The sequence below is a fragment of the Halichoeres trimaculatus genome, unplaced genomic scaffold (genome assembly GCF_033239565.1).
Source record: "Halichoeres trimaculatus isolate MK-OKI-2021-1 unplaced genomic scaffold, fHalTri1.1 fHalTri1_scaffold_22, whole genome shotgun sequence".
NCBI lineage: Eukaryota > Metazoa > Chordata > Actinopteri > Labriformes > Labridae > Halichoeres > Halichoeres trimaculatus.
The window spans coordinates 7,002,400-7,026,535 of NW_027437200.1; the positions used below are offsets into that span (position 1 = coordinate 7,002,400).

General features: G+C 40.1%; 1 protein-coding gene across 9 annotated transcripts in view; it reads left to right on the forward strand.

The window, feature by feature from the left end:
• The window catches only part of nrxn2b (neurexin 2b), a 920,596-nt gene that overhangs the window by 23,337 nt on the left and 873,123 nt on the right, over nucleotides 1–24,136 (forward strand). The window contains exon 1 of one of the 9 annotated variants that reach the window (XM_074699349.1): nucleotides 3,689–3,973. The exons of the other annotated variants lie outside the window; for them this stretch is intronic. The gene's annotated coding sequence lies outside the window, so the exon portion shown is untranslated. Of the gene's footprint in view, nucleotides 1–3,688; nucleotides 3,974–24,136 lie in introns of those variants that run through there. 9 annotated transcript variants of the gene reach the window in all.

A 24,136-nucleotide genomic window follows, 5' to 3' on the forward strand; every position in this document is an offset into this window, starting at 1 on the left:
GGTTTTTTTTGTTGCTCAGGCGATGGAGGAAAACAAAACTTTTGCACTTCTCCTCCTACACAAGATCCTGGACAAACTTGAAAGAGACCTTGATTAGGTATCTTAATACAAAGCAGCAATTGTAAATGTGCACTGTTTTTGCCTGGCCTTGCTGAGCTGTGATTGGCTGCAAAAAAATAAGGTTGAACTTAGGCACTTCAACCAGGAAACAGTGGTGTAATATGGTGCTAAAACCACATTTCAGTTTACAAGATGCTGAAACACAAAACCAATATTTTTTGCATTGTAATCTCATAAAGTATGATGACTCTAACTGTTACTCCTCTCATTTAGCAGCTTGTGAAAAGGGTAAAATTTAAGTTAGGTTTTTATTTTAGAATCAGATCCTGTCTTTTTTTTTTTTTTTTTTTTTTTTTTTTTTTAGCCAAAAAGAAACTTGTTGCTGCTTGTTTTCTGTCTGTGCCTGTTTACAGTGATGCGGTTTATATGCATGGCTCTGCTCAAAGCTTGCACGCTCTGGATAATGTCTATCAAGCTCTGAGTTTCATAACTAGTTTTTAATCAATCACATATCACTGTTTGCTTTACTCATTTTTCAAACATTAGTGTTTTTTTCATAGATGTATCTTAGGTCTGCTTCTTCTCGTTCTCAGGGTCAGTACTGAACCTGAAGGAAAAGCTTTGAAGTTTGCTCCCTCTATCTTGAACAACCTACAGAGAGACTTGAAACTTTTGCCAACTGTGCTCACTTGACGTCTTAGAACAAATCCTAAATTTGGAGGCAGTTGTATCTGTCTGCATATGTTTGATCTGATGCATCTAGTGTTGTTTTGAATTTTGGAGGTTGTTGTTTTGTTTGTGATATTTGTGTTTGTGTCGAACACTACTGTTGCCTGTCTTGATCAAGACACTCTTGGTAAAAAGATTTTGAATAATGAGTCTCTCTCTTCTTATTTTTATTTTTTATTTTTTTAAATGTCCGTACAAAGCTGTGAAAAGAATATGATATTACTGGTGTAAGTCTCAAACCAAACTTAATTGGGTTAATGAATGGTGATTAAGAGAGTAAGTCAATATTTGCAGGAGCTAAAGAGCAGTCTCCGGCTCTCTTGGATAAAAAAACTCTCTTGCAAAATGTCCAGAATGCACAAAATTATAGGATTAGATTTTGGTGCGATTCCAGGTAGAATACAACCAGGTAGCTCATCCACAATATAATGAAGTGAAAAGTAAAGCAGAAGAATGGAAACCCTCCCAATGATGTTTTAGGTTAAGTAAGAGTCAGAGGGTGACTAAATGTGAAAAAAATTACCTCAAGGTAAAAGTGAAGTGATGAAAATAAAACGAAACGAGAAGACAATGGGTCCAGGTAATGAAAGTGATTTTTAGAGGTGGAGGGGGGATAATTTGGTCATTTAAAAGAGGGAGGAAACAGTGAAGGGAAAAACCTTCCTCTTTCCACTTAACAAAGCAGTCTGTGAAGAAAAAAAGAGATGGACAGAAAGGAAATGAGGTTTTGGCGAGGGTGCCAAAAGCAACCTGTGGTTTGACATTGGCTCACCTTCGCTGTCAGTCAGTTAGAAGGAGGGGGCTATCTGTCTCCCCCCGGCTGACTCCCTGCTGCTTTAATGAATTTACTAAAGCACTTGTTTATGGAGGCAGGAAAACAGGTGGCTGAGAAATTCACCTCTAGCAGTCATGTCCTGGGGGGAACCAAATAGCCCTGCAGGTTTAGGTGCATGTGCAATTTGGTTAGCATGTTGCAGGTTTGAATCCAAATCATGACCTTTGTTTTGTGTCCCCAAGGCTTGTTTTAACATGCCATCTCCTGACCCATCTAGTGCCCAAAGTGGCTCTGATTTTTTGTGATTTTCTTGTTTGTCTTGAAGAAATCCTATCCCTGAATTGTATGCTCATGTGCAAAGACGTGCATCATGTTAACACACTCAGGTGATTTCCCCACTTTCCTTTCTCTTCCTCATTCATCCTGTTGAGTTCAAACCACTGCATTCATCGATTTATTTGCTCCAGTGGCTACGCAGCACATGACAGCCCCAGACCTCATAGGGAAGCTTCCTCAGAGAGATGTGGAGCTGCAGGGTATGGGAGCAGTTGATCCGTAGGGGATTGATGTAGAGGAGTGAAGAGAACGTAGCTATCATCCATTCCTACTGGATGACAGAGGAGGGTGAGGAAGATGCCATGAGGGCAAAGAATACCCTAAGGATAAAATATGAGCAAGAACATAGCAGTCATATTCATGTGGATGCAAAGGATAAGAGGTTAGGGGAGCAAGCACAGACGGACACAAAAAGAAAGCGAGACTGAGTCTTGAGACCTTTACCTTTTGAGCAGTGTTAAATGCAAAATATGTTCCTGCTTACTGCAGAGCATGGCTTTCTCAGACCTTAGGGCCTTTTACCCTCCTCTGACTCCTGAGAAGAGCAGAAGCGGAGAGGGAGCAGAGGGCCCAGTATGTCAGAACTAGCTGTAGGCTGCTGGCCTGCCTGACATTGCTCAGAGATCTCACTCCCTCGCTGGTTAGCATATTTCAGCTCAGCTTCAAAAATGGCATGTAACCAATTTCTTTTTTTTCATCTGGAGCACAGTGAAGCTCTGAAAGTGTACATTGGTTCAAGTGGAGTGATGAAACTGACAAGATTGACTCTGACAAGATGGTCTGATCACATGGCATCGCCTCAGGATGAAGAAAAATATAACACAGTTGCAGATTTATTTCTGACAGAATTACTCTGTGTAAGGTTACTGTACTGACTTTTACAATGTTTGAATTGGGAAAATACTGACCCTGAAAATTTTCTGCAGATTTTCTTTTTTTTTCAGTAGAAGGGCAATTTTCATTCTAAAGAAAACCTGTTTACTCCTCCTAAGCTTGCCCCTAGAGGGGGGATATATTAGTAAAAGAAACGAGGCCGTATTCTCTATCAGTTGCCTAAAATATGCATGGAAATGTATTTTTTATTTTTAGGTTATAATGCAGAAACTGCCAACAAATTTTAATACAGGCACACCCAAAGTCAGTTCCAGGGGCCAAATATGGCCCAGGCACATTTCAGCTTTCACCTTACAATGCATAAATAATGGCACCGAAATGAAACATTTATGTACATTTGAATTTCCTGTCACAAGCTCAAACAGAAAACTTCATTTGCACCGTACATAGGCTACTGGTCATTCTGCAGGAACTCAACTGCTCTTACAGCAGATGTCTTCAAATTATTTTGTGTTAACATGATGTGAAAATGTGAGAGTTCAAAATACACATTAGAAGACACAAGACTTGAATGAAGTTAGTACACGGAGCAGAAAGGAAAAAAAGAGAGAAAACCAAACCAAGCCAAACCAAACCAAAAAATAAAAATAGTTCAGATAGGCTAGTTAAAAATACTTTGGGCTTATCATCAAATAGCCCAGTCACTAAAATAAATATTATTTTCGTTTTTTTTTGTTTATTCTTTTTTTTTTATTACTGATTTCTCACAGTTAATAACTTTGCCAGTAAGACCTGATGATTCTCTCTTTGAAAATAATAATAATAATAATACTTTTAAAAAAAAGTTCGTACACCCCTGATTTAAAACAAGAACAACCTGGCACCCGGAATGACTACCCCCACCCCTCTCCCTCAGTGGTTCAGTCCTGCCCTCACTTGACGTCTTCGTACAGCTCCCCAATTAAGGGTCAAGTGACACATGCAACGAAAACCAAAATGGAAGATGAAGATGAAATAAATGACGAAGAATTATAATTATAAAAGTTTAACAAGTTTTATCAGTACTAACGGACAGTCACCGCAAGGTAAACCGCACCATGTTTAGCGTCAACAGCGCTAGCGCTAAAGTTGAGAACGTGCTCAAGTTGAGAACGAGCTTAACGGTCGGACATGACGCAGGAAAAAAAAACAGCGTTTACCAAAGCAGTCAGGTGGTAAAGCAGTGCTGAAGTCAGCTAGGTGAGTGTTCATTTTACTCTGTTTTAAATTGTTGTCTTCTGTCAAATTACAAATTAGAGCTATGTATGCTTAGTTAAAGTGCAGCTGTGTTTTTGCTCCCTGTGCCATTTTACAATTAGGCTACTTGCTGTTGGTGTCACTTTAAGGTACAAAATGTAATGTTTTGAGCACCACGAGAAAAAAAAAGTCGTTTAAACAGAAGAGAAATCAGAAATATTTTAAAATAGTTATTTGTCACTTTCTGTTACGTTTTAACGTCGAGCAAAGGTGTTAAATCACTATTTTTTTCGATTGTGGTCGTTCAGTTGGAAGGGCAAGTAGAGACAGGTGGTTTCACTTAAGGCTAATTAGACCTTGTCTTATGACGTACAGAGTAATGGTGTTGGTATTTATGAGTTTAACAGTGAGATAAATTGCAGTAAAAGAATCCTATAATGTTTATGAATAAAGAAATACTTACATACATACTTAAATAAAAAAACTCAACATTATTTGTTAGACAGTAATAATGTACCAGAGTACAGTATTGTGTTTTTCTATCAGCACTTTTGTTATTGGCTACTTTTGCTCTGTAGTCAGCTGACTATATTCTTTTCTCTAATTTTGGCATCAACATTCAAAGAAAATGGCATTTTATCATCATTGCATTGAGTACTAGGAAATTGGATGGCATTTTGCCTGTGCAAAACCAGTATAGAGTGTTTTCATATGATGTGATCAACTTGAGCTTGACCATGTTGGAGGCACTCTCACAACATAACGCCATTGAGCTTGCAGGTACATAGGATTGTTGTTTCACAGGATGGTAAATTACTGCTGCACTTTTTTGCTACACTAGTCAGTTGGACTGAGAAAAAAAAAAGATTTTTGCAACTAAAAATTTTTCAGATCGGGGTGAGGGGTGCAAGCCATTGTCTGAAGAATAGAGAACATTGTGGTTAGCTAAGCTCCATCAGGATTTCCAAGGTAATAATCTGTCATTAGACTCAGCATCAGAGTCTGTTCACAGCATTTCCTGTTAGGTAGGTCATGTTCTCTGCCTTAAAACCACACTTTAGTAAAAGTAAATATATTATTATAGAGTTTAACTTTGATTAAGAGATAATTCACAGCAATAAATAGTAAATAAGTAAAACTCATTTTCTTTCAGGGGCTTTTTTTAAAGTGAGCCTTTCCCAGAAGAACATTATTTATTACATAGACCCCCTCGTCCATGAAAATTATAGTAGCAACATTTATTTTCATACCTTTGGGTAGATGGTGGTAAGGATGCTAACTCCTCGTATGGGTCTCTCCTGCTTATTAGGTGTTATTCTTTGAAATATCTGTCTTTTTCTTGCTGGCAGAGTCCTTCACAAAGAGTTTTACTGTGCATCTTAAAATCATAGTTTACTGCGCACTTCTAACTCTGTCTGTTCAATATTTACGTTTTTGTACCTTCAATGTGACCACACATCCGGGTAACTACCCAAGTCATGACGTCAGAACAAACACTCACTACTCTGCACCTGAACACTAATGGCCAATCTTCAGATTAATTTTACCGCTGTTGACAGCTCACCAGCTTTATCATGGCTGCTGAAACACACTGTCCAAATTTAGAAAGCAGGTTGACGTGTGAATTAGGAGTGGGCATCTAAAGCTTTTAGGTATGCAAATGGATATCATCTACATATTTTTTATCTTAAACTAGTACAGTTTGCACATAACCTAGTTTCTTCAGCCACAGTTTCTGACAGAACTCTTTGGTTGCAAGTGTTTGTGTTTTTCTGTAGTTCTGACTCTCACAGTGCTGTACCAGAATTTTTTAAAATACTTTTTATTGTCATCATATCACAGCTTTCATTGCCCTTTTTAAGAGACCTATGTAGAGATGACAACCATTTTAATACATATATAATGTGTGCATCACTCTGTGATAGTGACATTTAATGTGTTCAGAAAAATAAATAATAACAATGTTTAGCGTCCAAGTTCAAAGTGCTACCGTATTTAAGATTCTCCATATACAGTTAAATGTATACAAAAAACGTTTTTGATTTATGAAAATCTAACTACTGTATTTTCTCAAATGTTCACACCTTCTGAACATTATGACAAGGCAAACATATAATATACACAAACAGGCAAACAAACAGAGATAAAAAAAGATAAAAAAAAATGTAAAAAAATAAAAAAATAAAATAATAGTTATAATACAGGACATTTCTCCCGGTAAAGTTCATATAGTGCTCCTCCAGTTAACTGTCAGCCCCAACATGAAAATCACAATTCAGTAGTTTCAATTCATTATGCCACAACCATGTGATAATAAAGCGACCACTTAGACCATCTTATTTCAAAAAGTTTCAAGTTTGTCTCAAGTGCTGTACTAGAATTATCGGTAACTATATCAGGAGGTTGTCTCTACTTCTTAGTTGCTGATTTAATCTGAAGTTAACTTTTTTAGAGAGATAAAATAAAGTTTTCTAAGTATTGAAAATACACATACATATTCTTGACCGCACTAATGTATTTTGAAAATAGAAGGGGTTTAAATTTTGTAAAAAGTACTTTGGATGTTTATAATTTATTTAAAAGAAACTGCCTTTTGATTTGTTGCATTGGGGTGATATTTGACCAGGAGGACATACACTGTGACTGAAGTAATGAAGACATGTACTTTTTGCACCACTGCATTGGAGTAAAGCAAATCCCCTCTGTTGATGCTTACACACTCCCACATGAGCTTAGAAACGGCAAAGTCACTAGAAATACTTGTGTAAATATATCTATACTTTTTATATTTGTGGTTTGGAGGTGTACCAGCTGGTGGCTGTTTTTTGCAGTGGTCTGTCACAGCCCAAAAAAAAACAAAGCCCAAAAAACATGACTTCTACACTGCTGGTTATTAAAAAAAAGGTGTTGATTTCCCCCTAAATACTTACAGTGACTCCCGTGAATGAATGGTTGACTTCATAACTCCAGGTCTATTTTTCAGGAGAGTGTGCAAAGTCTGACAGATTTTAGGCACACTAGCTGATCAGGAGTACACCAATTCCCAGACGGAAGATGAGAGTGCTGTGAGATTTGCCTGATGTAGAGTTTTGAGAGCATTTTCAGCGCCCCAAACTGAATGGCTCAGCTGTGTTGTCTCATCGGTGATGTCATGACTGGACACACCACATCATGACCGTAAAGTATCCCCCGAGGCCCTGGATTAAAAGGTCAATCATCTCTGGATGTATGCTTCATTGGTTTCTTCCATGGCTTTTGGGTCATCTTAGTCAGGTGTGTTTGTTCGTGCTGCTCTGTGCCCTAGCTTGCACCATGTTAATACTGTAAGGCTGTAAAAGATTATATGTGCCTGGATTTTATCTGTGTGTGTGGCTAAAGGTGTAAGTGTTTGTGGGTGAGTGAGTTGATGTAAGGGAGCGTTCATGGATCCTAGCCTGCGGGCAGGAAACATCATCTTTTCTTGTTTACAGGGGAGGGGGGGCTGCTCAGAGTGCCTCTCCCAGACTGCTGCCCATTGGTATGTGAATGCTCAGTAATTGAATTAGCCTGCGCCTTATGGCCTAATGTTGGAGACACGATAAGTTCCAATGCAACTCTGCTCATTATTTGATGAAGAAGGTCAGGGAAGAAGTACAAGTGGAAGTTTGTAAACAAGAAACAATAGGATGACAGTTGCTCAGATTTCTGAACTCTTTTGAGATTGAAATGATCTACTTTGTTATTCTCTCCCTGGGTTGCCTCAACCAGCACCTGTATTACATGTGTATCCATGTTTCTGTGTGCTGTGGGTCTTGCTATCTGCTAGATTTACACCAGTGCTGCGGATGTGGCGATGATGGCTTCATCATCAGGTCGGTTGTAAATCTCTGAATGTTTAACGGCTGTCGGACACGTCCATCAATCAGAGCTCTGAGTGCATGTAGGGACCCTGGAAACTCAAGTGGTTTGTCCTGCCACAACATGTTTGTTTCAACAAAGAAAGATTCCATGTGGAAAGTGGCATCCAAGAAGAAATGCATTTCTGTTTGGCATGAATCCATGTCAGTAAGTTGGCACAGAGAATTGTACAGTAAATCTATTACTAATCCTTTCCATTATTCCTTTCTCCAGCTCTCTGTTTGCCCCAATCCCAAGCCAGGAATTTAAAAAAAAATTCTTTCAAGGCTGTCCCACTTGCAAATCAGGAAGTATCTACAGATTGTTTTCGAACGAGTTGAGAGTTGGATATTCATTTGATGTAAATGCCTTCTCCAGGAGGTCTGTCAGACTGTAGCTTTTTGAAGCTGTGTGTCCCATCTCTTTTATCATTTTTGGCGCATATGAACTAGCATGTGAACACACTTGGTGCCTTACATCAATTAGGCCTAGGAGGGCTTGGTTCTGAAAGCAGAAATGTGCTCGTGTTCCCAAAGCCCAATGTTCCCACGGCGTGATGCTCCTACAGCTCTGTTCCCACATTTCTAAGACTTTGTCAAAATTAAACTTCTTTTCTTTTTTTACCCTCAAAATCTTTTTTTGTTTGTCTGACTTAAAAAATGAAATCAAGGGTTTAGCATCTCAAAGCTCTGCTATAGCTGAAACCCTTGTCGATCAGCCTACTTTAATTTTTTTTATAATGATTGTAACAATTTCTGCTGCTGCTTATCAAAATAAAATTACTCATTTATTTATTCACTTATTTACTTTAAGTGCTTCAAGAAAATCTTGTGGGAGGATAGGGTTGAAATTGAAGGGAAATGTGGAAACACAAACCAAATTTTAAAAATGTCAGAGAAACATGAGAACTTAGAGCTTACCCTCTTGGACCTTAGGGTAAAGAATGGTACTCCTTTTATTACTCAAGCTCTTTTTTGGTGTTCTCTCTGTCTCTCTTTTTGCTCCTCCTGCTTTACTTTGCCACACACACACACACGCACGCACGCACACACACACACACACACACACACACACACACACACACGCAGATGCCCTCAGGTGCTGGCTACAGCTAAAAATGCCAGGGCACAATCATTTATTTCAATCGGCCTTCTGTCAGTTCAGCATAGTTTAGCATATCCACCTGAGGATTGAAGGAAAAATATATGCATGTTTGCTAAAGCTGAGGTTTCAGCTTAACAGCACTTTACCTCCCCTGATCAACTGTGCGTGCTGCATTACATCAGGCTGAGATAATGTATGGCAGCCCATCCATCTAATTCTCTACACATTCAGCTGCTTTTTCCCTTTTAATGGCATCCCATCTATGCTGGCGGAGTGTGTAAATGAATATATGCATTTGCATGTCTCTGCTTTTACATTTACTCGTTGGCTGCTCTTACCTGCTTCCTTTTGCTTTTCAACCTAGTGGCAGATCACACAAAATGTGCTTCAGGCACATTTTCCTCACAATTCAGCCGCACTAATATATTCACTTCTAATAGGCTACAATCGGTTTGGTAGACCGAGGTTTCAGACGAGGGCGATGTGGAGGATGTAGTGTATAATAAGGATTAAATCATAGATGGGTCGGGAGCATGTGTGAGTCTGGTGTCGAGACACTGCTGTGGTTTTGTTTCAGAGCTCACATTTGCACACTGAGCAGGCCGAGCTTTTAAGTTCCCATGACACGGCAGACAAATGCATGTGTAAGATGTCTTTGTGCATAATTTAGCATGATCAGGCTGCCTCCTAGGTCCCAGGCTTCAGTGTGAGAAGTGGAGGTCTGCAACATTGAGTAAGAAAGATCTTTGTGTAGTTTAGGTAAAATTGAGTTGTAACTATTGATTGATATTTGATAAATAATTTGTGGTTTCTAAAATCAATCAAACACTGGTTGTTCCTGCTTGTAAAAGAATAATCATTTGCTTTTGGTGTTGTGTTCCAGACAGAAACATGAATCATTTAAACCTGAAAATAAATGCAAGGTGGATCAATAATAGTTTTTAAGAGCAGTGTTTTAAGCCTTAGTGGTGAATATACACTCACTGGCCACTTTATCAGGTATACCTTGCTAGTACCAGGTTGGACCCTCTTTGCCTTCAGAACTGCCTTAATCCTTGGTGGCATAGATTCAACAAGGTACTGGAAACATTCCTCAGAGAGTTTGGTCCATATTGACATGATAGCATCACACTGTTGCTGCAGATTTGGCGGCTGAACATCCATGATGAGAATCTCCCGTTCCACCACATCCCAAAGGAGCTCTATTGGATTGAGATCTGGGGACTGTGGAGGCCATTTGAGTACAGGGAACTCATTGTCATGTTGAAGAAACCAGTCTGAGATGATTCCAGCTTTATGACATGGAGTGTTATCCTGCTGGAAGTAGCCATCAGAAGATGGGTACACTGTGCTCATAAAGGGATGGACATGGTCAGCAACAATACTCAGGTAGGCTGTGGACTTTAAACCATGCTCAGTTGGTACTAAGGGGCCCAAAGTGAGCCAAGAAAATATCCCCCACACCATCACACCACCAGCAGCCTGAACTGTTGATACAAGGCAGGATGGATCCATGCTTTCATGTTGTTGAAATCCAGACTCATCAGACCAGGCAACATTTTTCCAATCTTCTATTGTCCAGTTTTGGTGTTGCTGTGTGAATTGTAGCCTCAGTTTCCTGTTCTTAGCTGACAGGAGGGTCACCTGGTGTGGTCGTCTGCTGCTGTTGCCCATCTGCCTCAAGGTTGGACGTGTTGTGTGCTCAGAGATGCTCTTCTGCAGACCTCGGTTGTAACCAGTGGTTATTTGAGTTCCTGTTGCCTTTCTATCAGCTCCAACCAGTCTGTCTATTCTCCTCTGACCTCTGGCATCAACAAGGCATTTTAACCCACAGAACTGCCGCTCACTGGATATTTTCTATTTTTGGCACCATTCTATATAAACCCTAGAGATGGTTGTGGGTTAAAATCCCAGTAGATCAGTTTCTGAAATTCTCAGACCAGCCCGTCTGGCATCAACAACCATGCCACGATCAAAGTCCCTTAAATCACCTTTCTTCTCCATTCTGATGCTCGGTTTGAACTGCAGCAGATCGTCTTAACCATGTCCACATGCTTTAATGCATTGAGTTGCTGCCATGTGATTGGCTGATTAGAAATTTGCATTAACAAGCAGTTGGACAGGTATACTTAATACAGTGGCTGGTGAGTGTATATATATTTTAAAAATGTAAGTTCTGCTTTGATGCTGTCTACAAGACAACAAGAACTTTGTCCCTGTGTTGACAAGTGAACTGGAAGAGAAAGAGGAGAAAGCAGAAAGCGTATAAAGAACAGACAGAAAGACAGGAACAAAAAAAAGTCAAGATGGGAGGTTGGTGCTCATATAAAGCTGGGCTTAAATTCACTGTAGTAACTCTGACTTCCACAAAAGCTCTCTGTGTGAGCGAGTCCTGCAGGAGACACGGGCAGAGAAAATTGCTATCATTTGATATTCAAATAATATTCAAATATTCAAATAAAAAGCTTGTGCTTTACAGTCCCTCTGGCTTTCTCTCAACAACCAGCCTCTCTCCATCCCCCTCTTTCCTCTTTCCTTTGGTTTGTTTCACTGTCTGCCCCCTCCACTGAGCATGTTTCCACCCTGTCTTATTTTAAGGAAAATGCAGCTTGAGGGCTATTTTGACTCTCACAGGCAGGGGCTTGATTAATTTTGGTGCATCCAGCAGTGGGGATGCGGGAGTATACACTTTACCACACTCCCTCTTTGCCCCCTGTCAGTGGAGCCAGTTTTTCTTTATTCTTCTCTTTCCAGTTCAGCTCAATTCAATTTTCCTCATGTTATTGCTATGCATGTTGGATGAATTCTGCCAGAGAATCTAGATACAGCTGAATAAAGTCAAAAGGAAATTGTCATAACAATAAACATCTGTTCCATTTGCTCTGACTGTGTGTGGGCGTTAGTTAGTGGCTAGGATGCTGTGAAGTCATTCTTCAGTGACTGTGTAACTGGAGTATTCCTCACTACAAATAGTGAAGAGCATCACACTGATGCTCAAAAAACAGGTCCAAGTACACTAAACAGACCGCTAGCACAGGCTGTCTGTCTTCTTTCTGGTTTCGTCAGCGATAGCTTGGCTCTGTTTGGTTTGGCAAATGACTGATCTGTTTATGTGATCTGCAGCAGGTCATTATGGCCGCCTGCCGCTTGGGCGACGTGTCCCTCCCTGAGTGGTGTTCCCGGGGACATTCATCAAATGCCTAATGGCCAAAAACAAGGGCCAGGCCACACTCTCCTCAAGGCTTGTGGTTTTGGCCAACACGTCTGCAGATGGAAGGCCAATTACAATCTAATAAGTCCTTATTTGTGTCCTTGGCGTGCACTTTTTACCAATTAAATTGAACATTTCTGCTTAGCTGAGGAGATCTTGTCATTTGTTTCTCTTTTTTTGTGATTTGATCTATTTGTGAGGATTTTTCAGAATGCTTGATGATAAAAGAGCTTTTGCTGCAGAAAAAAAATGAAATTGGTTTGTGAGATTAGTTTGTAGACATCGGCTTATTAAGGCCTACTGTGTCATTATTGATTACTTCTTCCAGAATGAAATATGTCCATCCCATTTCTTTGCTGAGCTTCTGGATTGTTCTCCCTTTGTTCAAGGCAAGCATGTTGTTTTGACGGGGCATAAAAGTGCTTTACATAAAGCATCTTGGGCAAAGGGAGTTAGAAACAGCTGATATCACCACATTACACAATGCTTGACACCAAACCTGAATCTTGAGTGGCAGTTCAATTTTAATCACCCCTCATCAGCAGCAATGATCTTGGTAAACAGAGCACAGGGACTGGATAATTAATCATCAGTCCCTCGTCCTCAATTAGCTGACTATTGGAGAAGCGGAAGGGAATATTCCAATCGCAAAGCTGCTATAAAGGCAGCGTGTTGATGACACATCCTAGTTAAAGACTTCCACCATCCCCGGAACTAATAGGCAACATCTTGTTAGCAGTTCCTAAGTGGATAGTCCAGATGAGCTCAGAGCTGAAATGTAAGAGGAGGAAGAGAAGAAGGGATGAAGATGAGATTTGAATCACATTAACTAGTGTCTGTTTTTCCTAGCTCACTGTTTTCTTTAGGATGTTTTCATTTTTAGATTGGACAAGATAAAGATGCTGACACACTAATCATACTGAAGTGATTATACTGAGATGAGTTATCCTAATATCAAAGGCTCATTAGATGGACTGGACTCATGTATCCATATTGTTATGCATGACCTGCTTTAATTCAGCTGGAACCTGGTACATGCTACTACATAGCATATGTAGATTTTAATGAACCAGTATTTGTCTTTTTCTTGTGATTACTCTGAGAATATATGAGATTGGGTGGGTGATGTTAAAACTTGATTTACTTTTGTAAATTTTTCTGTGTTTTGATTCATCAGAAGATTTGATTGTCCATATTAAGGGACTTTTCCGCTTCTGTGTAATGCACAGTCAGCTTGGTCCATCATCTATTACTATCTGCTGGGGAGAGTCAGATTTGTGTATCAAGTTAGATTTTTGATCTTGAAGAGTTTGTTTGTTTGTTAGCATTAAGATATTTGTTGATACACTTAAATCATTTCAGATTACTACGGGAGACCGTGTCATTGCAATGGTGTGTGCTCTGCCTGCTTTTGCTCATCACACTCACTTCTTTTCAGCCCTAAACTGAAGCTTGTGATTGATGTGTGTTATTTAGACTTAACATGTTAGACAAACAAAAACTGGAACAGTTCCCATGTACAAAATTTAGAGTGGTTTATTTGGTTGGGGGAATAGTGTCTTTTCTGTATTTTTTGTGTTAAAGCTACAAACTGCTTCTAGATTTTCCCTTTTCTCTTGAATGTTCAGTAACAGCCACTAACCAAAAGCTGCACTAAGTCACCTGCTTTAAAACACTTAAAAACACAAGTTCTGATGAAGATCATATATTGTGTGAATCCTAATATCAGCTTTTTGATGGGTGTGCACTCAAGTTATTTTCCATCAGCAGCAGAAAAGGATGGATCAATGTGATCTAACTGCTGTGTGCAAGTTGCGGTAGTGCATCAGCATTTTCAGACTGAGAACAGGTGCACCACTCCCTCAATCAATCTGTCGATGAATTGATCTGTCAGCGCTGCTACACTCCAGCCATTAGCTTTGGTGATCTTTCAATCACTTTGATGAGCTGTATGCATGTGTCACTGCAGAGAGTGAGCTATTGCAAGCCGAGTCAGACTGTATGATGATGTCATAAGATTTATCAGAATATTATTTGGCACCCTTAGACTGTTCTGACTGCTCTGATCTTTAATTACTCGGCTCCAGTGTGACTGACATGGGCCAAAGACTCTTATTCACAGAAGCAGTTACACTCGTCAGATGTAAGTCGATGAGCTTTCAGGCCTGCTCCCCTGAAGACTTGCTTCTTGGAAGAAACGGACTAAAACCTCACCCAGCACGTCATAGCCTATTGATAAAAATAAATGAGCTATGGGATTTTTTCCTTGTATTCAGCCCCCAAGTCAGCTGGCATTATCCTTGAATTCATTTTGTGTTACCAGAGCCACAGATAGAGCAAGAAACGATATTGATCCTCTGTCAGGCAGGGAGGAGACACTCTGAGGGAGTAAGGGAAGACAGTGGTTATAGAAAGGAAATGTGAAAGCAGGAGAGAAAGTTGGAAAGTAATTTTGAATGTAAAGAGAAAAAGAAGGTTGTAGCATGGAGAGTAACAGGCTGGCGTATAGCAGCTGTCAGATTAGCGCAGGGGGAGCGATGGTAAGCCCAGATGAGATGGTTGAACTTTTCACTGTCTATCCCCTCGTTCCCTTTGCTGGCACTGCTGACACTTTTTCAAAAGGCATGAGCTGTCACTCTGCGTGAACTTGGGCATCACGGCACTCCCACTGTCTGTTCTCAGTGCCAGTCCCCTGTGATGTTGGCTAGCAGTTAGCTGGCAGCACAACAACAAAGGATGATGACAAGGGGCTACACCAGCTCAGTTTACCTCAGATGGCTCCCTGCTTCATGTCCAGTCTACCATCGGGAGTCCTCAGCTGACTCTTGCTCTTAGTTAGCCGTGCAGCAGCGTGGGAGGGAGCGCTGCTCTCTGAAAGGACGATGAGCTCATGCTTTTCATAGATAATGTCGAGTAATGCTAGGTTACACTGAGTCAGCATCTTTGAGTTTTGTATTGTCATACTCTAGGTAACAGCAGAAGTAAAACCCTGAACATTTCATGTGAATACCAACCTTTTTTTGTCATAAAGTTGTAGTTTAGCTATCCTTAGCTAATTCACTTTTTCTCTGCTCTTTAGTTTTCATAATTATCAACACTTGGAGTAGTAAGAGGATGTTTTGTTCATTTGGCCAACATATTTGGACCACCACATTCATTTTTTTGATCGGTGGTGTGTTGACATTTCCGTCTGAAAGTTCAGAATCAGTTTTACAATTGTTAACATTTTATTGTTAAAAAATGGAAAAACTGTGTTTGAAGATAAGGAGATGAAAAGGAACAACTTTATTTGACTTTTTAGATGACATATAAAGCAGAAGTGATTATGGTAGGAATCAGTAGAAACAGAGAAAAGTTAACCACTCAGAGAAACTCTTGCCTTGACTTAGAATGATTTTTATTTTTACATCACATGTTTTTACATTTCACAGGATAAATAGGTGCTTGGGAGAGGCAGATTTCTGTAGTTTTGGAAGCTTGACTTAAATGTGATGGTGTTTAGTTCAGTATTATGTGTATGAAAGACTGAGATCTGAGAGCTACTTTGAACTTAACATTTGATCTTAAAAGTGTAAGGAAAGTTTTTTTGATACAACAGGTAGAGATAAGAGAAAACCATATTCAATCAAGGAAGCTGCTGTTGACTGATAACTGGCTTTATCGGTAAATGAAGGTATGATTTTTTATCTTTCTAATTTTCCTTGATGTTGAAAGACTTCTGGAGCTTTCCCTGTGTTTACTCTCTCTACTTCTTTAAATATCACAACTTCCCAAATAACCTACTCTCTGAGGTATTTATTCGTAGTGTGCTATTCAGAGAGTGTAAAGGATACATTAGCACATCAAAGATGTAGTTCCCTGCAAATACTCTCCTTCCTTTCTGTAGTGAGCCTTTACCTTAGATAACTCAGTGTGGAGTGGGATTATTTCCTGTAGGACGTAAGCGTAGAGCAGAGGGAAGGATTAGCAGTACGTTCTTAAAGTCTGATTCCTCTAATGCTTGATTTTTGGCACAGGAACTGGGGATGTATTGTTCAGCCATAAGATATTTGCACACTAAATGGGGGTTGAGAAGCAAAAGCCATCGAGACTGGAAGCAGTCAAAACGCATTCTAATCTCCCCATTTAATGTTTATGATCTACGGAGTACGGATGGCTTTTTGGTCCCTTTTTGAATGGGAGACAAACTGTGGCCTGGTTCAAAACAGAATCTGTCATCATTGGTCAATTATGAACAAGTTTCTGAAGGCCTGTTTGAATGAAAGTGTTGTGAGTTCAGACCAGTACCCTGCTTTTAAACCTGATGGATTTTTCTTGTCAACCTAACACGCATCCTGATATTACTGTTGTGTTTTTAACAGCCATTCCCTTGCTTGTCAGTACCGCCCGCAGTTACATCACACTAATCTAAACTAGATTTACGTATAGCCCGGCTGTGTCACTGTGAAGCGCCTGTTCACTCAAAGTATGGTCTCATCAGAGTTCACACATAGGGAAGACAGAAGATGTGGCTATGACTTTTTGGACTCTCTGGCTTGTGTTTAAGTCCTCATGGTCAGGATTTTAAAAGGTAGACATCTCCTGTTTAGATGAAGTCATTGGGGTGGATAGACAAATAAGTGCAAAAGTGGATGTTTTAAATAAACAATCCAGGAGTCTTTGGGGATCTTGTATTATAAAATGTCTTCCAAAGACTGGACAACTCTATCCCAGAATCTTTGCAAGTCTATACAAAACAATTCCATATGTGAGTAATTAACATTTACCTGCTTGCCCTGTCTCCAACCTGTCAAATTTTACCCCATACAACTGTTTGCCAATGAAAAACTTAGCAGCTGAGAACTATCAAACCAAAACCATTTAGTATGAGGCCCATTTTTGCAGATCTCAAAAAACTAAGACAGTCCCTTACAATCTCAACTTTTTTTTCATTGATATCAGTGCAAACACCAATAAAGAAATAAGTCTACTATCAAGAGACACAGCTGCCAATAGATTGATAGTGTTTCAGAGGTTGGCACCAAACTGCAAGCACAGATAAACCTTTCAAGAGCAAGCATTGTAGATGACAGCTTTAAACCTTCAGAACAGTGCAGTGTATCTGATATATGAGCTGTCTGCCTCCTTCACCTCCCAGCTAATAGAAATAACATTTATTCAAACAAAATCATCATCTCTTTCTCCTTCTTCCTTTTAACCTTGGAGCTTTGTGTTGAGACTTTCTGTTTGGGCGGCTGACAGCCTGAGCTGTTGTTGTCAGAGGCTTTGCTCTCAAATACCACTCTGAGGTTTCATTCAATCAGTCATTCTCCCTGTGTCTCAGCATGCTGTGTATCGATGTTGGTTTGGAGCCCGTCTCCCACGGTGCACCGCTGAGGTTGATGTAGCCTTGGGGCAGAATAAGCAGCCATCCAGCTGTGGATTGATGGGGGAGAAAGACACATGTGTACCTGCTCTCAAACACACACAAGTGATCTGGAGAGCCACTATTGATCTGATCAGCTTATTGCTGACTGCTATGTAGTGCACTTATGTCAGCGTCACTCAGCTGCATGGGGTGCATTCAATCAAATGAACCAAATCTGGTTTAAGAAAGTGTAACATCACTTGAACTGCTGTGGATACTCTCAAAGGATCCTTTGTTCGATCAGCTGTGTGTCTGAGCATGGAGCATCTCTCTTTTTACCCTAGTGTCCAAGAATTGAAAATTCTTGTTTGTTAAAGTTTTCCCAACTTCTGAAGTGAATAAAGTAGAGTTTAAATAAAAATACCACAGTGTTATGCCATCAAACAATCAGTAGGCATGTTGTAATAAAAACACAGTGTGCCATCAACTCGTTTTATTGGAAAAATATCTTCTGAGTACCACAAAGCACTTTTGTCCCCCCAGCTGCCTCATCTCCTCTGAAGATGAGGCAGCTGGATGGGAGGAAGGCTGCGAAAGATACTGAAAGAGATGCATGCATCACTGTGTGAAGTCATAAAGAGCCAGTGGTTCATTACCAAGCTAATGGACAAAGAGAAAAATACTATAACCTAGTTAGTGAGGGGCTTTGACTTTGGCTGCTCCTCTACACATAGTGCATGGATGACTCTGCGGTTCTGCCCCTCATTCTGTCTGCTTTTGTAGAGAGAAATTAAAATAAAGTCATTTCTGTATTCCCAGTACAGTCTTCATGCCAGAAGTGAGAGTTGATACATGATACCGCTACTTTAGCTTCCAATTTGTGATGTGATATACATGTAAGGTAGTGGCATTACTTTCCCAATAATGACCGAGGTCTTGTTATCTGCCTGAAAGGTCAGTGTCTATCACCCCAGATCTCCCCACAAGATTTGAATATTTACATTTGTTGTCGTTTAACTTGAAGTATTATGCCAACCCTCTCATTGGTGGCACAACTGTCACCTCAAAATGTCCTGAGCCTGTCCTGACATGCACATGATGACAGGCTTGACTAAGCTCTGTCAGTAACTCTAATGCCATAAAGGTAGCAGAACTAATCCCAGTTCACTCTTTGTACCTTTAGACTGAATAGTGCTGCATAAATGTGTCTATTTTCAGCATTCCTGCCTCTAAAGGTAGTGTAAGTGTTTTCATTAGCGTAACTGTTCTTTTGGTTTCATACTGAATTTGACGCTGGACTATCGTGATCTATCAGGAACATTAAAGGAAACAGTTTCACACATGCCAACACACATCCATGAGCCTCAGCCTGCACATGTGAAAGGCAGCATCAGACGCTTGGCGTGTAATAGATCCCTGTCAGGTTTCCCCCCGGTGCACACATGTACATAGGCAGTGAAAGAGCAGGAGAATGGAAGCGTTAGAAACAGAAAGAGAGAGTGAAAGCTGCAGAAAGAGAGATAAGAACCTGTAAGTACTCTTCTTCCCATCATCCAGATGAAGCAGCCTTTGTTATCACTTTTGCACTTGCTCTTTTGGGGCAGAGCAGTGTTGGGTTTCACCCTGCAGTGTGTGCCAGCATGCGAGTGTGTTGATGTTCGGGTTTAAGCGTGCATGATTATTTGGCAAGGCCAGAGGCTTTTAAAGAGTATCGCTTTGATGACGTTACACCCGCAGCAAGCAGGTGATTAAAATAGCATTTCACTTCCTCTGAGGCAAATGAAGTGGTGTGTACTTTGATCATTGCTTTTGGATGTTTATTTCAAGAGGGAGGTTTCAAAAATCAGTTAGATTTAAGTTTTCCTCCTCACTGCTGAAACAACAGTATCCAGATCAACATGAAGAGATTACAAAGAACAGTACAGTACAACCCTTTCCTGTCCTCTTTCAGTGTCCTCCCCTTCTTTATTATCCCCCTCTCTCCTTTCCTCCTCTCTCTAGACTGATCCTCTGTAGGCTCTTGCCTTTCATCCCAAGACTGCTAGTAGGGATCATCTCATGACATTACCTATGCATGCAGAGAAATAGGACCCTTGGATTGATCCCTGCTTTCCTCCACAAGGGAGATCTTTGGCCAGAGGCTCAGGTTACAAAGCTGACATCATCCTGAATATTCCCACCTTCTACAGTCACACTTCATCCACCCTCATAATCCCTTCTTGCATGGGTTGGCACAAGTGGATAAGGAGATTGTTGGCTACACAACTGGAAAAAAAGTATTCAAGATGTTGGTTTGTACTTTGGCTGAAACACTTCCGATGTTTTACAGTGAAGAATTGCACTACAATGCATATTGAAAGCTACTAATTTTCACTTTAATTTAAATGTAATTACATTTAAAAAATATCAATAACATAGTTTACAAACTGTAATTGTTCCTAATTGATGGAGAATGGGTTACTCATTTTTCTTGCTTTAACCAAGTGGGCTGTTTTAGGAGAGTTCAATAGAGCACAAAATCAATCACACCAGACTTAATTCTTTATCAGTAATGACTCCAGCCACATCATCACATCATGGGGATGAAATTTTTGAGCATTGTTTGTTCAAAGCACTTTTTAAGTCTTTCAAAAAATGTATCTACATTGCAAAACCAGATGACAGAAAATATTTTTCACTTTCTGGATGCTTGGTAAGTTCATATGACAACAGATGTGAACACTGGGCTGAGGAGGGCTTTGCTGTATCACAAACTGCTGCATGTGTATAATTCAAATGAGGAGATTCTGGGCTGCAGTGCTGGAAATTAGCTCTCAGTGACTGAATACATTAGCACCACGCTGCAACATTCAGTCATATTTGGTCAATAAATTCTCATTACCTAGCTTTGTGCTTCCCCATCCCTGTGTAATTTACACAGCAGAGATTTACAACCTAATATCAATTATGTTCCCTTTACTCAATAAGGATAGGAGTAAGTTCATTCTCTTCTAACTTCTTAGAATCACTTTCTGTGCAGAATGCCAGAGTAAATAGCACAGGAAATCAACTGAGATGAATTTATAATTAAAGGCTTTATTTTTCATGTTTTTTATTTTATTTTCATGAAATAATGTGGTTTTTATGCAATGCAACTAGAGGTAGGTTCAAAGCCATCTGAATTCAGCATTTAGGTCAACATTTAACTCATAGTCCTTAAACTAAAAAAATTCAAAAAGGTCCGGTAGAAATTTGAAGGTCCAGAACCTAGATGTGTATATGCATGTGTTTCAAATTAAAACACTATAAGAAGGGCTTTATTTGAAATTAAGAAAAGAATAAACAACTAAACTTATAACTGTGCTCGATCTCTAAGCATCAGACGCAGTGGTTTTATGCTCCCAGAGGGAAGAATGAGCTGGAATGAGTCTGTCCATGATTGTTTCCTTTGGCTGGGTAAATTGTGTTTTTTTTTTCCGAGCTAACTTGTCTCTTTGTCTTCTCTGTAAGTTGCTTTCTTTATTTTTCCTGTCCTTCTGTCATCCTTCCGTCAGTTCCTTGCTTCTCAACAGTTGTATTCATGCAATGCAATATTTAAAGCGTCACATGTGATAGTTTGACTTGAATGAAACTTGTCTGTGCGTTTCCAGCTTTGCTCAACCAGTAAACACCAAAAACAATTTAAAAGCTACGCCACTGAAAAGATTTAAAATTCCATCATACTTTATTGATGATAGGCCCAGATATGTTTCAGATGGTGTCTTGGTCAGGACCCAGACCCCGGTCTGCGAGTTGGTGACCCTGTTCTAAGGCTTAAGAACAGTGGTGTGCGGTCAGGGGAGGCAGTGCCTCTCCTATACTAACAAGAAAAAAATATATATATATTTTTATAATTTATTTTTTTTCAGTTGTTCATATACAATTTTTCATAATTAAAAAATAAAAAAAGGAAATTGCTGATTTGTCAATAAGAGGGAGGCTAACAGAGGGGACAGAGCGTTTCGCGCTGGCTTCATGCTTGTAATGTGCGTCGGAGGCAGAGACTCCGAGAGAGAGAGAGACCGTTTACTTGAAATCACATTTTGCAGGTTCGCGCATGCGTACTAAGGTCTCACGCTGATTAACGTGGGCATCGATGAGGCACAGCGCATCTCTGCCTCCGCAGGTTGTAATACCGCACGCTCTTTGAGGTCTCGCGATAGTTTGTTAGTGCAGATGTTTAATAGAGTATACCGGAGGTGTCTGGCCTGTGTTCTTGTGTTGTTGAGAAAACGGTTATTTTTGTTCGTATTTTGCTCTTCTCCTTTGATGTAAATCCTGTAGAAATGCAGGTGAACGTATGTTTCGGGTTTTGATTGGCATTTTGTCTTGTTAACTCCGGGACTTCAGTCTGTCTCTGAACCGTGGATGGGAAAGCTGATTGATTTTTATTTACTTGGCTCGTTGCTGGTAACCGGTGTCTAGGAGTCCGGGCCAAAGTGAGGGAAAAGACTAAAGAGGAGGAAAAAAAGGTGCACCTTGTACAAAACCGCACATTTATTGAGGAAACAAAGACCAAAATAATGTACTCCCGCCCCACACACACCATGCATGCACTCAGACCGTCTCTCCTTCTACTATGTCACACGCGCGCACACACACACAGCACAGACTGTCACCACGTTAAAGGGGCAGGGCTGGCCAGTAACAGTTTGTATTAACATTAGCAAATGTGAGCAGTGCACCGTATATATAACACACATATAGAAATTTCAATTTCTTTAGCTGGCTGCCTGCCTCCCTCGTCATGGACCTCACTGCACATTACTGCTTAAGAAATCTGTATGTTAGCGGACAATTGGTTTCTCTGTCAGTCCTAATTTGTTCGTCATCGGTTAGCTTTATATCCAAAACCCAGTAGTTATTTATTAAAAAAAAAAAAAAAACAGAAAAGGCACTTTTCTTACCTTGGATTCTGTTGTTCACTTGTCACAATCAAGTTTTTCCATACAGGAGGTCTACTTCCATAGTTCTGGTAGAGTTAGCTTTCCAACATTTTTGTCAATCCAGTTGTTAAGAAGATGCGTCTTTCCATGCTGTTAACCGTGTAAATAGTTACTGTTGTTAGACTCGTAATCATTGCTTAAGCTGTGAACACAGAAAAGTTACTGCCCGACCCATGTGTTGTTTGCTGCCACTGCTGAGGAATAAATATTAATTTAGAGTTTTTAAGAAAAGAAAAAAGCAGGAAGACCATGTAACCACCATGGCTGGGAATTAATCCTACAGCCAATGCAGCTAAGATTATAGATTTTATTCATGGGGACACCTGCTCTGCCACTGAATCAAACTAACAGTTCATGTGGAGCCTCTGTGTGACAGAGACTCAGGGATTGTGAGCTCATCTTATCCACCTTAGTGTCCAGGCAAAGAGAGACTGGCTTAATCAAAATATGGAAGTACGGTCTTATGAACATAAACTAAAAAAATGACAGGAATTACCCTAGAAACTCTAGCTTCATTTATCCTGTCGTTAACTTGTTCATGGAATAAATCTTCAACAGTGACCACCATTACAATACGCTGCAGGCAATATGTGCCATTTGGAAGGTTGACTTTCATGTTTTTTATAAGAAGACAGGCCAGTGTAGTCAAAACGGGTATGAGGAATAGGGGGATGACAGGCAGCAAAATGCCGAAGGCGTGATCCAGGGCTTAGCTTTAAGGTCTGTACCCTCTGTAACCTCCTGGTGCATACATATAATCTATCACTGAAGTACACCAGTAAACTTTTGCTTTTTGTGGACTACAAGGCTGATAACCTGCTGTGGTGTTTATGTACAGGTGTCCTTAATGGTCAGAAGATCCCCAATAAAATATCCAGTGAGAGATGACTTCATGAGAAAGCTCATTAGATCTGTTATTCAGTTTCATCTGAAGCGGTTTTCATGTTCCCACCTTTCTAGTGTTCGTTTGAGTAAAAGTGTTGTAAATCGATGGCTGTGCATTGTTTTATAGAGCTGTTAAGTGGTTTCAAGAAGCTTGTCTGATAAATAAGAAACTTAGGTCAATGGCAAACTGCAGTCCAGAGGGTTGAGCCAGTGCTACAGCATGTTTTTTTTCCCGTTGTATTTTCAAACTTCCTGACTCCTGCTGATTTTTCCTTCAGCCAAAGATGGACAGAAAAACCTGTATGAGAGTGTTTCTCTTAACCGCATCATACCCCTATTTTTATGCCTTTATTAACACAGAAGATAGGACACAGAGTAGAGAAGGTGGGCAGTGACACACAGTCAAGAGGCCACAGGATAGAATTTAATCTAGGCTGTGATGTTTGCTGCTGTAGCTCCAAGTAGCTTTTGAAGGCCGCTTATCCGTGAGGAACGAGATGCTCTATGGCTTGCTCGATGTCATGTGTTAGTTCATCCTTTGTCTCTTTGTAGAGAGCTGCTTCTGCTGTAATGGAAATATATACTTTGGCTCCAGCGTGACAGATTTTTGAATGCATTGTTAGGGATCACAGAAAATGTGCCTAGGTTGAGCTAAACGTTCAGTAGATCATCATATGGTCTCTTGAGCTCTATCACTGTGATGGGAAGGAAGGCTGTAAATGCCTCCTTCAGTCTTTTCTCCTTGCTGGGCCTTTGCACCTCCTCAAATCTTTTTGGGA